General features: G+C 39.9%; 1 protein-coding gene across 3 annotated transcripts in view; it reads right to left on the bottom strand.

The window, feature by feature from the left end:
• The window catches only part of CRADD (CASP2 and RIPK1 domain containing adaptor with death domain), a 204,276-nt gene that overhangs the window by 44,983 nt on the left and 145,407 nt on the right, over positions 1-13,886 (bottom strand). The gene's annotated exons all lie outside the window — the stretch shown is intronic.

Consider the following 13,886-nt stretch of genomic DNA (forward strand, 5'->3'; position numbering starts at 1 on the left):
TTGCTGCTTACGTGTGATTCTAGGATTTATGATAAGAGTAAATATTTAGATCCTTCAAACAAGTTAAACCGCAGTCAAACTGCAGTCCTACTGGGTAACCCCACTTGAATCTCGTTCACTTTGGGGGGAGGGTGCATTCTGCCCATTTCATTCAAAACTTCATATAAAAACAGAAGGTGAAGTCAGCTCCTCTCCTTCTCCCTCGACCCCCCAACTGCTTATTTTGGAATGGGGATGCCATGCAGGTCCTCAGAGGATCTCCTGGCCTTCCTCACAGCAGAGAGTATGTGCTCAGTGGGGAAATCTGCTCACGCCAGGAAACCAGATCCTGTTTGAATGACGGTAGCTATGGGAAAACAATACGTCTACAGCCAGCACTGAAGTATGGTCTGTACTTTGTGGCTGGCATTGCCCCAGCAGGGAATCTGCAGGCAGTGGAGAAACCCTGCATGAGCAGCAGGCTCTGACAGCCAGCTTGACTACTGCCCTTGCTTGCCCCTACCTGTCTATGCCCCTCAATTTGACCATCTGGTCTGCAGGCAATATTCTCTGGGTCAACTTCTTCTCTGTGACACCCTCAGCAGGTGGGGTAATAGGTGGTTCTGGCTTGCCCTGGACTCCAACCTGCTCTCAGATTCCCCAGAATCATCTTTTTTTCCCCAAACATATATTCTTCCCTTTCTTGGGGAGCTTGAAGCTCATTCTGCCCCCTTCCCTGGCTCAGCTCCATGCCCTTCTTCAGGCCAGTGGTTCGCCAATATCCACAGAACCCAGGCCAAGCCCACACCATGCCAGCAAGTGCCCCTTGTTGCTGGCATTTGTACCACTGAGGTCCCCTTGGTTTTGAGATAATCTGTCATACAGGCCCCAGTACATGAGCCAGAGACCTCAACCTAAAACAGTTACGGGGATGGAACAAAAGAAACCAATGAAACTGGTCTTTCAGATTTCTCTAACAGGAGTGGATAACGTGAATGTGAGAGGAGGTATTTAGGCACAGATACATGAAGGAAAAAGAAAAGGAAAGGAAAGAGAGAAGGATCTCTCCCAACTTCCCCTAATTGCTTGTAATTCCACGTCTCTGAAATGAGCCAAGAAAAGCTGCCAAGCAAGAGGTAGAGGATAAGGACATAAAAGTCCCATTTAATTTTCAGTGCTTTGTAAAAGCCCAAAGACTATTTACTGCATGTGCTTGACAACTTCTGCAGGGTCGCGCTGGATTCAAGTTCTGTGGGATTTGGCCAATTTGGACATTTTTGCATGGTTGGACTCCTAGCATCTAGTGAAAAAAGGAAAGGGATTCCAACACACTCGATTTCCAGTTATAGAATAGGTGTTAGTTCTTATTTAATTATACAATCCCCGCTGCTCTATCAGATGTTGGCAAAGTTCTCTGTGCACCATTTTAATGCTTTGTGATGTAATTCTTTTATGATTTAACATGTGTCACTTAAATTTATATTTCCTGCCTATTCTTCCCACACTAATTTGAACCATACAAAAAAACTTACACAAAAGGGGAGAAACTGCATCTAGGACAAGTAAGGATATTGTATTGAAACAATTCCTGATGAAAGTTAGCATTTTACATAACAATACAGGATATGGCAAAAATCAACTCAAGATGCCTCGTATTGCAATTGCATTATAACTAACCAACTCCAGACCCAAATTTTACACCAACTGTAAATCATGGACTGAAATAAAACTCATGCCTGAGCCAGAGGTTGCTTTCCTTGGATTTGGCAACAAGTTATTAAGTTTGCATAGGACAGACAGCAGAGGAGGAAATGGTTATAAAGGACAGCTAATTCTCATTTGGTAAACAGCTAGATTTTTAAATAATAATAATATCACTTTTAATTGAAACTGATACGTCTAACACAAACAGAAACTACGTCTAAATGACATTACTGGAACTTAGAGTAAGAATAAAAATAATAAAATCTTTAGCATCTAGTATGTACTAATTAGTAGGTTGTTAGTTTACATACATTGCCTTGTGCCTTTTTTTAAAAAAACTTTAAGTCCATAGTTTACACTAGGGTTCAGGCTTTGTACTGTACATTCCAAGGATTCTGATAAACATATATGCCATGTGTCCACCATTACATCAGACAGAATAGTTTCACAGTTCTGAAAATCCCCTGTGCTTCGTGTATTCATCCCTCAGCCCCTCAGCCCCTCAGCCCAAACCCCTGGCAACCACTGATCTTTTAATGGTCTCTAAAGTTTTGCCTTTTCCAGTATGTCACATAGTTGGAATTATACAGTGTATATCCTTTTCAGACTGGCTTCCTCCACTTAGCAATATGCATTCAAGCTTTCTCCATGTCTTTTCATGATTTGATAGTTCATTTTGTTTTATTACTGAATAATACTCCATCACATGGATGTACCACAGTTTATCCTTTCAATTATCAAAGGGCATCTGGGTTGCTTCCAATTCTGGCAAATATGAATAAAGCTACTCTATGCATTTGTGTGCAGGTTTCTGTGTGGACATAAGTTTTCAACTATTTAGGCAAATACCTAGGAGCAGGGCTTCTGGATCATGTGGTAAGATTATGTTTAGCTTTTTAAGATACTGCCAAACTGTCTCCCAAAGTGGCTGTTCTATTTTGCTTCCTACTGCTTAATCTTTTAACTACCCTTCAATATATGTATTTTATACCTGTTAGATGAGAAAACTGAGATTCCAAGAGGTTAAATAATTTGCCCAAAGTCACACAGAAGAGTAATGACTAAGGCCGGGACTCCAGTTTGGGTTGATCTGGCTTTAAAGGTGGTGGTCTTGCTACAATGCTGCATCTCCAAGCAAACCAAACATCAGCCAGGTCAGGGTCCTTCAATGGTGTTAAGTGTATGTAGCCAATCTCTACTCTATGTGTTAATGTCCCTGTCCTGAGTCTAAAGCCAGACACCAGGGAAATATGCTATTGCACAAGCCTTGTAACTTTTCCCCTCCCCTACACCAGAGTCATCCTCTCCCCCTCCTCGGCCACAGCTCCAGGAAGAGGCTACAAGCCCTGTGAATAGGCAGAGGGCAGGTATTACAGGAGCCCTGCCTCAATATCTCAATACAATACAACTCTAGCTGAAGGCAAAGACATTAAACTCTGCATTAACACCCCATAAAAACACTGTCAGTATATCAGTATTGTAACCAAAAGCCTCAGCATCAGGTTTCTGAATTCAGGGCTTCTTTCAAAGATCTAGAACACCAGCAGCTGGTTAGGATGGGAGGCTGAGGGGAAAAGTCACTGGCTGCCCCTTGTAAGTTTTTTTGCCAGAAACAACGAAGATGACAATCACAGACTCATACCTGTAAGCTAACTAAGAGATTTAGTGACTTAAAAATGCTTTTATATCTTTAACTCAAGACAGGGGAGTTTTGCATTGCACTCTTGAGGTATGATCTGAGATACTCCTAATTTTCAAGCAGGGCAGAAATCCAGATACACCTGCACTTCAGTTAACTGATCATCACAACATACAGTTGTAGGTGTCGGGGAGGAGTGACAGGCAGGGACGGCTGGGGAGAGCAGAGGCCAAGGCCAGCCTGTGTTCACTGTTGGGCTTACTTAGTCACTTACTTAGTCACTTACTTAGTAGGACCTTGAAGCATGGTATGGAGACCATCCCACCAACTAGAAGGTAGAGAATAATATTTTCCACATAATAATACACATATCGGCCATACTGTGTACTGCAAAGAGCCTAGTGAAATTCCCTATTCTTAAAGTGTATCAATTCTTTCTCTTCCCCTCTCCTCCTTTCAGCAATTCTAGCTACGTCAGTCATCCAGCCTTCAAACGTGGCACAGAATGTCCTGCTTCAAGAGAGCACAATTAGGTACAGCCTGGAGAAATAGCTTAAGAAGCCTAAGAAGAACAGTGATGCTTGTTCTCATGGATAATACAATCTGGTTAATTGAGGGAGTGTGCTTTACATAGCAATTTGGATGAGCCTAGAAGCATCACCCTTTGCTAATTGTAATTGTCATCTCTTTAAAAATTTATTAAAAAGGTAGATAACTTTTTGGCTGTTAGTAGAGGTTATAAGAGAATATTTCTTTGGCTGCTACTTGTAGAAGTGACTAGATTTCGTTCAGAAAGGACACAAGTTGAGGGGAAGAGATGAGACTGCTGAATATGAAAGCAGGCTAAATTCATGGAAACCTTATGCCCATGTCTTTATTTGCCAAGGGAGGGATATGGATTTAATTCATATTTCCCTCAAGATAGAAAAGGGGAAAAGGAATGTGTAAACCAGCTATGCCAAGATGCCCACTCCTTCTTTATTCATTCAATAATGAAAAATATTTACTGCGATTATGAATAGTAAAGAGGTAAGGGCAGCCAGTTGTACAAACTGGACCTCACAGTTTAAAACGCAACCACTCAGACCCTACAGAGTAATGGGTCTGGCATTCCAGATTCTATGTCATTTCAGAATGACAGAAGGAAGGGACTTTGTGATTATCCAGTCTTATTGCTCACCTCCCCTGAATTAAGATAAAGGAAAATGAAGACAGGTTGCTTTAAATGATTTTCCCAAGGTCACGCAGCTAATTTATGGCAAAGATGGGGCTAAGAACTCAAAATATCTCCATCCTTGACCCAGTATGCTTTCCAGTATATCCATGTTCCTCAAACTGAAGCAGAATCACTCCCTGGGGCACAAGCAGTATGCAAGGCAACAGGATAAACATAGTGCATTTTCCTGGAGGGCTGACACTATTCAGTGATAAGCATTTTTTATAGTTAAAAAAATGCAGCCTTCATCAAAAGTCTACAAATAACAAATGCCGGAGAGGGCGTGGAGAAAAAGGGAACCCTCCTACACTGTTGGTGGGAATGTAAATTGGTGCAGCCACTATGGAGAACAGTATGGAGGTTCCTTAAGAAACTAAAAACAGAGCTACCATATGATCCAGTAATCCCACCCCTGGGCATACCCCCAGAAAACACGAAAACTCTAATTCAAAAAGATACACGCACCCCAATGTTCATAGTAGCATTTACAACAGCCAAGACACTATTTACAACAGCCAAGACACAGAAGCAACCTAAGTGTCCATCAACAGATGAATGGATAAAGAAGATGTGGTACATATATACAATGGAGCATTATTCAGCCATAAAAAGAGAATGAAATATTGCAATATTGCCATTTGCGGCAACATGGATGGACCTAGAGATTATCATACTAAGTGAGGTAAGTCAGACAAATATCATATGCTATCACTTGTATGTGGAATCTAAAAAAATGATACAAGTGAAATTATTTACAAAACAGAAATAGACTCACAGACATAGAAAACAAACTTATGGTTACCAAAGGGGAAAGGGAGTGGGGGGTGATAAATTAGGGGTTTGGAATCAACAGATATACACTACTATCTATAAAATAAACAAGGACCTACTGTATAGCACGGGAAACTATATTCAACATCTTATAAAAACCTATAATGGAAAAGAATCCGAAAAAGTTTTGTATATATATAAAACTGAATCACTTTGCTTTACACCTGAACTAACACAACATTGTAAATCAACTATATTTCAATTTTTTTTAATTTAAAATTTTTTAAAAATTAAAATGCATATAGTACAGAATGGAAGTTAAAACATGTTTAAGATAAAAAGAAGGTTTCACAGGACTTCCCTGGTGGTGCAGTGGTTAAGAGTCCGCCTGCCAATGCGGGGGACACAGGTTTGATACCCGGTCCAGGAAGATCCCACATGCCACAGAGCAACTGAGCTCGTGCACCACAACTACTGAGCCTGCGCTCTAGAGCCTGCGAGCCACAAATCCTGAGCCCGCCTGCCACAACTACTGAAGCCCGCACGCCTGGAGCCCGTGCTCCGCAACAAGAATGTTATGGAGAAGCCCACACACCGCAACGAAGAGTAGCCCCCAATCGCTGCAATTAGAGAAAGCCTGCGCACAGCAACGAAGACCCAACGCAGCCAAAAAATTAAATTTTTTTTTTAAAAAAAGAAGGTTTCCCAAAGATTTTGGGCTTGAGATGAGCGAGTACAGTCTAGCTTCCCAGACCCTCCTAGGAACATGGTCAGTCTGATGTGGAGGTTCTTTAGAGCAAACCAGGAGAAGCATTCAAGTATTCATGGTGTTCGGCTGTTCAATAACATTGGTTTACTCACAGGTGACCAGGGACTGGAAATGTATTAGCAAAGAGCTATGCTGATAAGATACAATGCAGAGCGGTCCAAAATACTGTCACACACCAACACCTAGTCTCACTGGCCTCCTAGGAAACTGAGTAGGAGCAGTGTTGGAGTAAAGGGGAGACGCACAATTTCAGGACATAGTAAAATCAAACAAATCTGTAACAATGGCATGATGTTACCTCTCCAAAGGAACTAAATACTTATACGGGCCAATCAGGATAACTTCTTCCATCCCTTCATGACAAAGCTTCTTTAATAATTTATCTAAATCAGCTATTTCCTGTATTTTCCACTCCTCTCACGAACTTGTAACAGAAATGAGTGAATGATGGATAAAAATGGAAACTTTAATGAATTTATAAATAAAATAACTTTCTGAGTTTTGTGAACCAACCCAGTTCCAGGATGGAATTTGGAAAAGAGCCATGGGCGACAATGAGCTCTTAAAAGTTTTTTTTTAAATTTTGTTTCCAAATTATGGGGCCATAGCCTGTTTAGAACCTAGATACTGAAGAGATGATATGCTCCGCTCTAAAGATTACACACAGCATTGTATCAAATTCAGAAAACATTTTAGGTAGTAAATATATATTTCCTTACTTCGTATTCATTTTCTTGAAAGACAAAAACACTAGGTTCTCAGTCCTATCCTGTTAATAAAATTGAAACCATCTAGGGAGAGTGTCCTATTTATATAGGATAGGAATAAACAGCTTATGTGTAGATATATGTCTTAATTCCTCATTTTTTTACACAGCATGCCTGTACTGGTAATCCAGGATGACCAGCTTACACATCTGTGCTCGAAGGTCACTAAAAGAAAGAGTCACTCTGGTTTTCAGAGCACCCCCAGCCCTCTCTTTCCTTGGCTCCAGATCTGCCTACTCCATTACGGTTTTTACCAAGTCCAGACTCTGGATTTCTGCTCTTTGTGCTTTTGAATGACCTTGGATTCCCCACCTTGATCCCCTATGCCCTCTAAAAAAATATGGCTGTGTCTAATCCTGTGGCTCTTTGGGCTCTGGGCTGCTTTGGATGGGTTATCTAAGACCCAACCAATTCCACTTGTATTCTATCTTCTCCCAAGGTAGAAGACAAGTCTCAGAAATTATATTTCTTCCATACTCACAAGTGAAAGAGCCTCATTCAATAATTTTTTATTGTTCTAATCCATGGCTAGTAGTCATACTTGATGGGAAGTATCAAATTTATGCTGAAAGGTTTTATAGTGAACACTGAAGTTGCAAAATCCAACTTTCATGACTCCAATACAAATATTTTAGAGAAGCGTTAAAATTTCTACAATTTTAAACATTAAAGTTACTAAAATCGGTGGGGACAAACTATATGATTTAATCACTGACTTCTTGGAATATATCAAACTAGAATGGGAAAAACAAGTTTGACCACTATCAGTTAGTTTAAATACCTACTCTCCCAAGGGCAAAAACATTTTCCAGGTCATCTACATGTTATACAGTGACTTAATCTCATGGTTTTCTATGTTTGCCAAGACTCTTTGGTATAATTTGAACTTCAATTTTATTCTTGGTGCCAGAGCTAAGAAAATGGAATTTCACTACATTTAATCCAGTCTAGAAAATAAAGAGATATATCTTTTATCATTTTTTCCTGAGTTCTACAAACTATTATAAAGTCTTTATAACAGATAGCATTCCTGCCACCTGCCTTTATATCTGGTCACCATAATGCAGTCTCCGCAGCTTTCAATTTTATCGCTAAATAGCCTTGGAAACAAAAAAACGGAAACATTTAATATATTTAGTATACTTTGTGTCTCTAAGTTAAAACAAGTATAAAATGCTACCAAAGAGACTCAAGAAGATATCAGTTTCATAAAAAATACAAACTGATTAGAAATCTTGAGAATGAGAAAATACGATTATTGAAATAAAACCAACAGCAGAATAGACACAGTTGAAGCAAAAAAGAAAAGAAAGAAAGAAAAAGAAAGAAATTGAGAACTGGAAGACTGACAAAGGATCCTCCTTCCTCTCTGGAAGAACATGGCTCAAAATGACAAAGATGGATGGTATGAAAGAAAAATTGAGAGACAGGGAGAATAGATTCAGAAATTCTAATATCAATCTAAAAGAAGTTAGAAGAGGAAAGCAAGAATGGAGGACAGGAAATAATCAAAGAAATACTATTTTTAAAATTTTTGACTTGGAAGAGTGATCAGGCTAGAGTCCCATCAAGTACTGAACCCTCTCTTCCTGAATGCCTCAATACTTATGGGAGAGACAGGCTGCCATGAGGTCACATGAGCCCCAGCATCTCCCTCCTCTTCCCAAGAGCAAGACCAGCAGGATCAAGACGTCAAATTGCCAGTTTTCCCAGTGCCGTGACACCTCCAACTGCATCTGAGGTCAACTTCCCCAAAGCCTTGACTCTTATTAAGTACTCAACAAATGTTACCTATTATTGTTGTTGTTGCTATTATTATTATTTTATCATCATCATCCACGCCCATGGCTTCACACATTACTCACTCATTTGCTAAGGACGTGTAAATGTAAGTCTCCAGCCAAGATCTCTTACCTGAGTTTCAGATCTGTATTTAACTGTGCATTTCACATTCCCACTGAAATATCAAATAGGAATCTTAAATTTAACATGACCAAATCAGCTTTATTTCTCTCTCCCTACTCTACACCCAAATCCACTTCTTAACACAAATCCCCCTGCCTAGCCTTCTTTGTATCAGTAAATGGTACTACCCTCCACTCATTTTCTCAGACTAGGACATCTTTGCTTCCTCATTGCCCCACATTTCTAATCAATCAGAAAGACCTGTTGGATCTACTCCAAAAATACATGGATCCAACTATATCTTACCATCTATGCTGCTATTACCCTAATTTAAAATTGTAAATTCTTCAGATATTGTTATATTAGCAACTATGTTAAGGATATTAGCCCTTTGTCATTTGTGTTAGAAATATTTCTTAACTTGTTTATTTTTACTTTGCTTATAGCTGTTTCGCTGAACAGAAGTTTTAGATATTTACATAATTAAATTTATTAGTTCATTCCTTTATGGCTTTTTGGTTTTGAGACAGGCTTATAAAGGCCTTTCCTGTACCAAAACTATAATTAAATTCCTTTACATTATCTTCTTAGCGCTTTTATGGCTTTGTTTTTATCTTTGATCCTACTGAAACTTTTTTTTTTTAAAATTTATGGCTGTGTTGGGTCTTCGTTTCTGTGCAAGGGCTTTCTCTAGTTGTGGCAAGCGGGGGCCACTCTTCATCGCAGTGCGCGGGCCCCTCACCATTGCGGCCTCTCTTGTTGCGGAGCACAGCCTCCAGATGCGCAGGCTCAGTAATTGTGGCTCACGGGCCCAGTTGCTCCGTGGCATGTGGGATCTTCCCAGACCAGGGCGCGAACCCGCGTCCCCTGCATCGGCAGGCAGAACGTCAACAACTGTGCCACCAGGGAAGCCCTATCCTACTGAAACTTTTAAATAGTATAATAAAGTTTGGTCTATTCAAATTTTCTTCTCCTTCTCTAGTCAGTTTTGGAAACTGATATTTTCCTAGAAATATCCATTTCACCCAGGTTTTCAAATTCTTTGCATAAAGCTATACTTAAAAGAATATTAAAAGGTAAAAAAAAAAAGCTGTATCTCTCATATCTCATGTTTCATTCCTAAAATTCCGTACTGTTGTTCTTGCTTCTTTTACATGATAAAACCTGTCAAAGGTTTGCCCATCTAATCTGTCTTTTTGAAGGACTAGCTTTTGGTTTTATAGACAAAGTTTACTAATTTTTGTACTCGTTCTATTAGTTTCTGCCTATGGTTTTTGTTAATTATCTTCCTTCTACTATTTTAGGATTTATTTTCTTGAGTCTTTTTTTTTTTTTTTTTGCTTTGCTTTTCCTAGCCTCCTGAATTGAATGCTAAGTTCATTTACTTTCCATTTGTCCTAAATGTATTTAAGGCTGTATGTTTTTTTCTCTCCATACTAACTTCAATGGCTGAATACCCTCAGTGTTTAATATGTAGTTCTCTTATTTTTCTACTATAATTTCAGGTTTTATTTTCTCTTTACTTTGTAATTATTTAAAATGTTTTAAAAAACACTTTAGCCCTTCTTTAGTAATTTTTACATTTTATTTTAATTAATCGATTTTGTGTTGTAATTAGACACGTGGCCTATATGATTTCTGCTTTGGGAATTAGTTGTAATTTTCTTTGCCATCTTGTTATAAAATTAAGCTCTCAATTCTCAAAGTGATTTACCTAGCAAAGTGGAAATCTAACAATTTCTCCTTATGTTTGTATGCCTTTACTACCTTTTTACATTTTGATGCAATGTTATCAGGTTCACAGTGTATCTCTTAGCACTTCTTTGCACACTGCAAATTTTACCAACTGTAAATTTTATCAACATGAAGAATATCTTTCTTATATTTGATATTTTCACCTTGAACTCTATTTTGTCTATTTCCAGTATTGTTATACTGGCTACCATTTGCCCCTGAATGTCTGGCATCATTTTAACAGCCTGGATGTATTTCAGCTACTGAGGAACATGCCCATTGACATCCATCTTGTCAAAACGCATTAAGTAAGTACCCAAGTTTCCAGGAATCGATACTAGGCACTAAGGACCTTTAAATGTGAGTACTGTACAGAGATAGATAGATAGATAGGTAGATAGATTGATAAAAATTTAAGTGTTTTGTGGGTTTTTGTGGGATGGTATACTAGTCTTCTATTGTTGCCATAGCAAATGACTACAAACCTAGCAATTTAATCTCACAGTTATGTAAGGCAGAAGTCTGACATGGATCTCACTGAGCTAAAAATCAAGGCATCAGCAAGGCTGTGTTCCTTTTTGGAAGCACCAGGAGGGATTCTGTTCCCTTGCCTTCTCCAGCTTCTAGAGACTGCCTGCATTCTTTGGCTCATGGCCCCTTCTTCCATTTTCAAAGACTACAACCGTGGGTCAAATCCTCACATCACATCTCTCTGACCCACTCCTCTGCCTTCCTTTTCTACTTTTTTTTCATGTGATTAGAATGGGTGCATCAAGATAATCCAGGATAATCCCTTCATCTCAAAATGAGTACCCTCAGTCACCTGTGAAGAGTCTGTTTTGCCAGATAAGGTAACATATCACCAGGTCCTGGAGGTTAAGACATGTACAACTTTGGGGGTGGTAGGATCATTATTCTGCCGACCACAGATGAGTTTCTATTTTGTTGTGTTTATTTTCCATTTCAGCTGGAAGTAATTTGAGACTTCTGCTTCTCAGAATGCCAGGGGAGACATCTCCTGAGTTAAGACTTGCTAACAGCTTATTGGTAAGGCAAGGCACTTGCAAGGCACTTACAGATTTTTGGATGGTTTTAGATGCTTAATGCCAAAAGGTGGATGTGAAATGACTAAGAGAGAAAGTGTATTTGTTAAGGTAGGTGCAAATACAGTAGATATTTCTTCTCTTGCTCACAAACGGCACTAGGTGGGTGAACAGGTTGAAGAGGTGGGCCTCCTCCCTGCGTTACAAATGGGACTGCCTAGCTTTATGTACCTCCTGATGTGATATATTTGAGAGCATACAGCACCACCAATGAAGTATCCTTGCCTGAACTATTTAGCCTAAATTTAATCAAGCCTCTAGATCCAACTACTAGTTTATAGGAAATATAGGGAACGGAAGAACGTATTAACCACCACCACAAGAATAAAATTACCCAAATCCAGAATGTGCAAAAACGTAAAAGACAAATCCACCTTAATAGTGTATTCCAAAATAAATAACATAAATAATTTAAGTGTAATGAAAAAAAAAAACCTATCCACTTGTTACCACTCATGAATGCTGTAAGTTGGTGTATTCAGAGATGGGACCCATGCACTGTATCTACTCACAAAGCAAATGAATACAGCACTGGGTGCTGTGGCCCAGGATGCTTTGATGTAACTGTTTCCTGACCTCTGCTACAAAACTTTGCTTTTCTTACAGCAAAGAGATTCTGATTTAGCTTTTTGGGGGTGAGTACAGTTGACCCTTGAACAAGATGAGGGTTAAGGGCGCCAATTCCCAAGCAGTTGAAAATCTGCATATAACTTTACAGTTAGCCCTCGGCCCTCCATACCCCATTCTCCATCAGTGGTTCTGCATCTGCAGATTCAACCAACCACAGACCGTGTAGTACTGCAGTACATATTTATGGAAAAAAATCCACGAATCAGTGGACCTGCATGGTTCAAATCCATGTTGTTCAAGAATCAACTGTAATTCTGATTCACAGACATAAACAGATTAAATTGCTTGTGTATTTCCTCAGTAATCCAGAACAAAAGTCATTATTTTATACCTTCGTTTTCTTCTCACAACCTCAAGTCAATGACTCCGTTTCTTAAGTTACTGAAATCTCTGAAATCAGTTAAGAAACTGAAGATTTTTTCTATAATATGTCTTTCAGTGGAAAGTTTCCACTGCAAAAGAAAAAAGCAGCCCAGACATGCTCACTGTTGAATGCCATAGTCTTTCTAACTGAAGTCTGTGGGTCGTGACTAGTTGGGGAAGGGAGGGGAACAACAGGTACTTCCTTTGTAAAAGGGTAAATAATACTTTAGGAAATGTTTTGTTGCATTTATATTCACATGGATGTGTGTGCTGGGTTACAATGTAAATGTATTTCAAAAAGCCTGAACGTGGCTGCTTTAGTGACTGATACACACCCAACACAGTCACCATCACAAAGGCAACTTTAGAAACTGAAATCAAGAGGCAGGAGTCCCTTAGAAGAAGATCCCAAAAAAGGTTATACTAATTTCTTAGTTAACGTTTAAATAAAAATACCTAGCTCTCACAGAACTTCTGGATCCCCTGGGTCCTTAGACCCCAAGTTGAGAAAGAATAATCTAGTTCAAGCCATTCATTGTAAGATAAGGAAACCAAAACGCAGACAGGTGGGAATACACGCCCCTTCTCCATCCCTCGCCCTGTCCCCACCTATGCTCTCAGAATTCTGTTCCTGGAGTCCCTTTCTCTTTTGCAAGCTGGAAGAGGGCTACAGAGCCAGATTACAAGACCTTGGGTGGGCTGCTGGCATTCCCAGGGCCACAGAGAGAAATTCCTCGGCCTGCTTTCCTAGGACTCACCTGTCCTCACTATCTCAGCGTTAAGTAGGGGAAAGGCTTGCAAAAGGAATCAGCCACGTGGTTCAGTTTAGCTCTTTAGTGATATTGCCGTAATAGCAACAGCTGTGACCTGGCCAGTAATACCTGTTGAGGACCCGAGCTCTCGCAGTCTCTTCCAACCTTAGAGAGAAAGAATAATGGTTAACAGCCCAGTCTGTGGGGCTTCCTTAGTGGCACAGTGGTTAAGAATCCGCCTGCCAATGCAGGGGACACGGGTTCAAGCCCTGATCCAGGAAGATCCCACATGCTGCAGAGCAACTAAGCCCGTGCACCACAACTACTAAGCCTGCGCTCTACAGCCTGCAAGCCACACCTACTGAGTCCACATGCCTAGAGCCCGTGCTCCGCAACAAAGACAAGACACCTCAATGAGAAGCCCGTGCACCGCAACGAAGAGTAGCCCCCGCTGGCCACAAGTAGAGAAAGCCCATGCACAGCAACAAAGACCCAATGCAGCTAGAAATAAAAATAATTAAAAAAGAGTCCGGTCTGTAGAGTTCAGATCCCAA

This window comes from Globicephala melas, chromosome 10 (assembly GCF_963455315.2).
Source record: "Globicephala melas chromosome 10, mGloMel1.2, whole genome shotgun sequence".
NCBI classification, from domain to species: Eukaryota; Metazoa; Chordata; class Mammalia; order Artiodactyla; family Delphinidae; genus Globicephala; species Globicephala melas.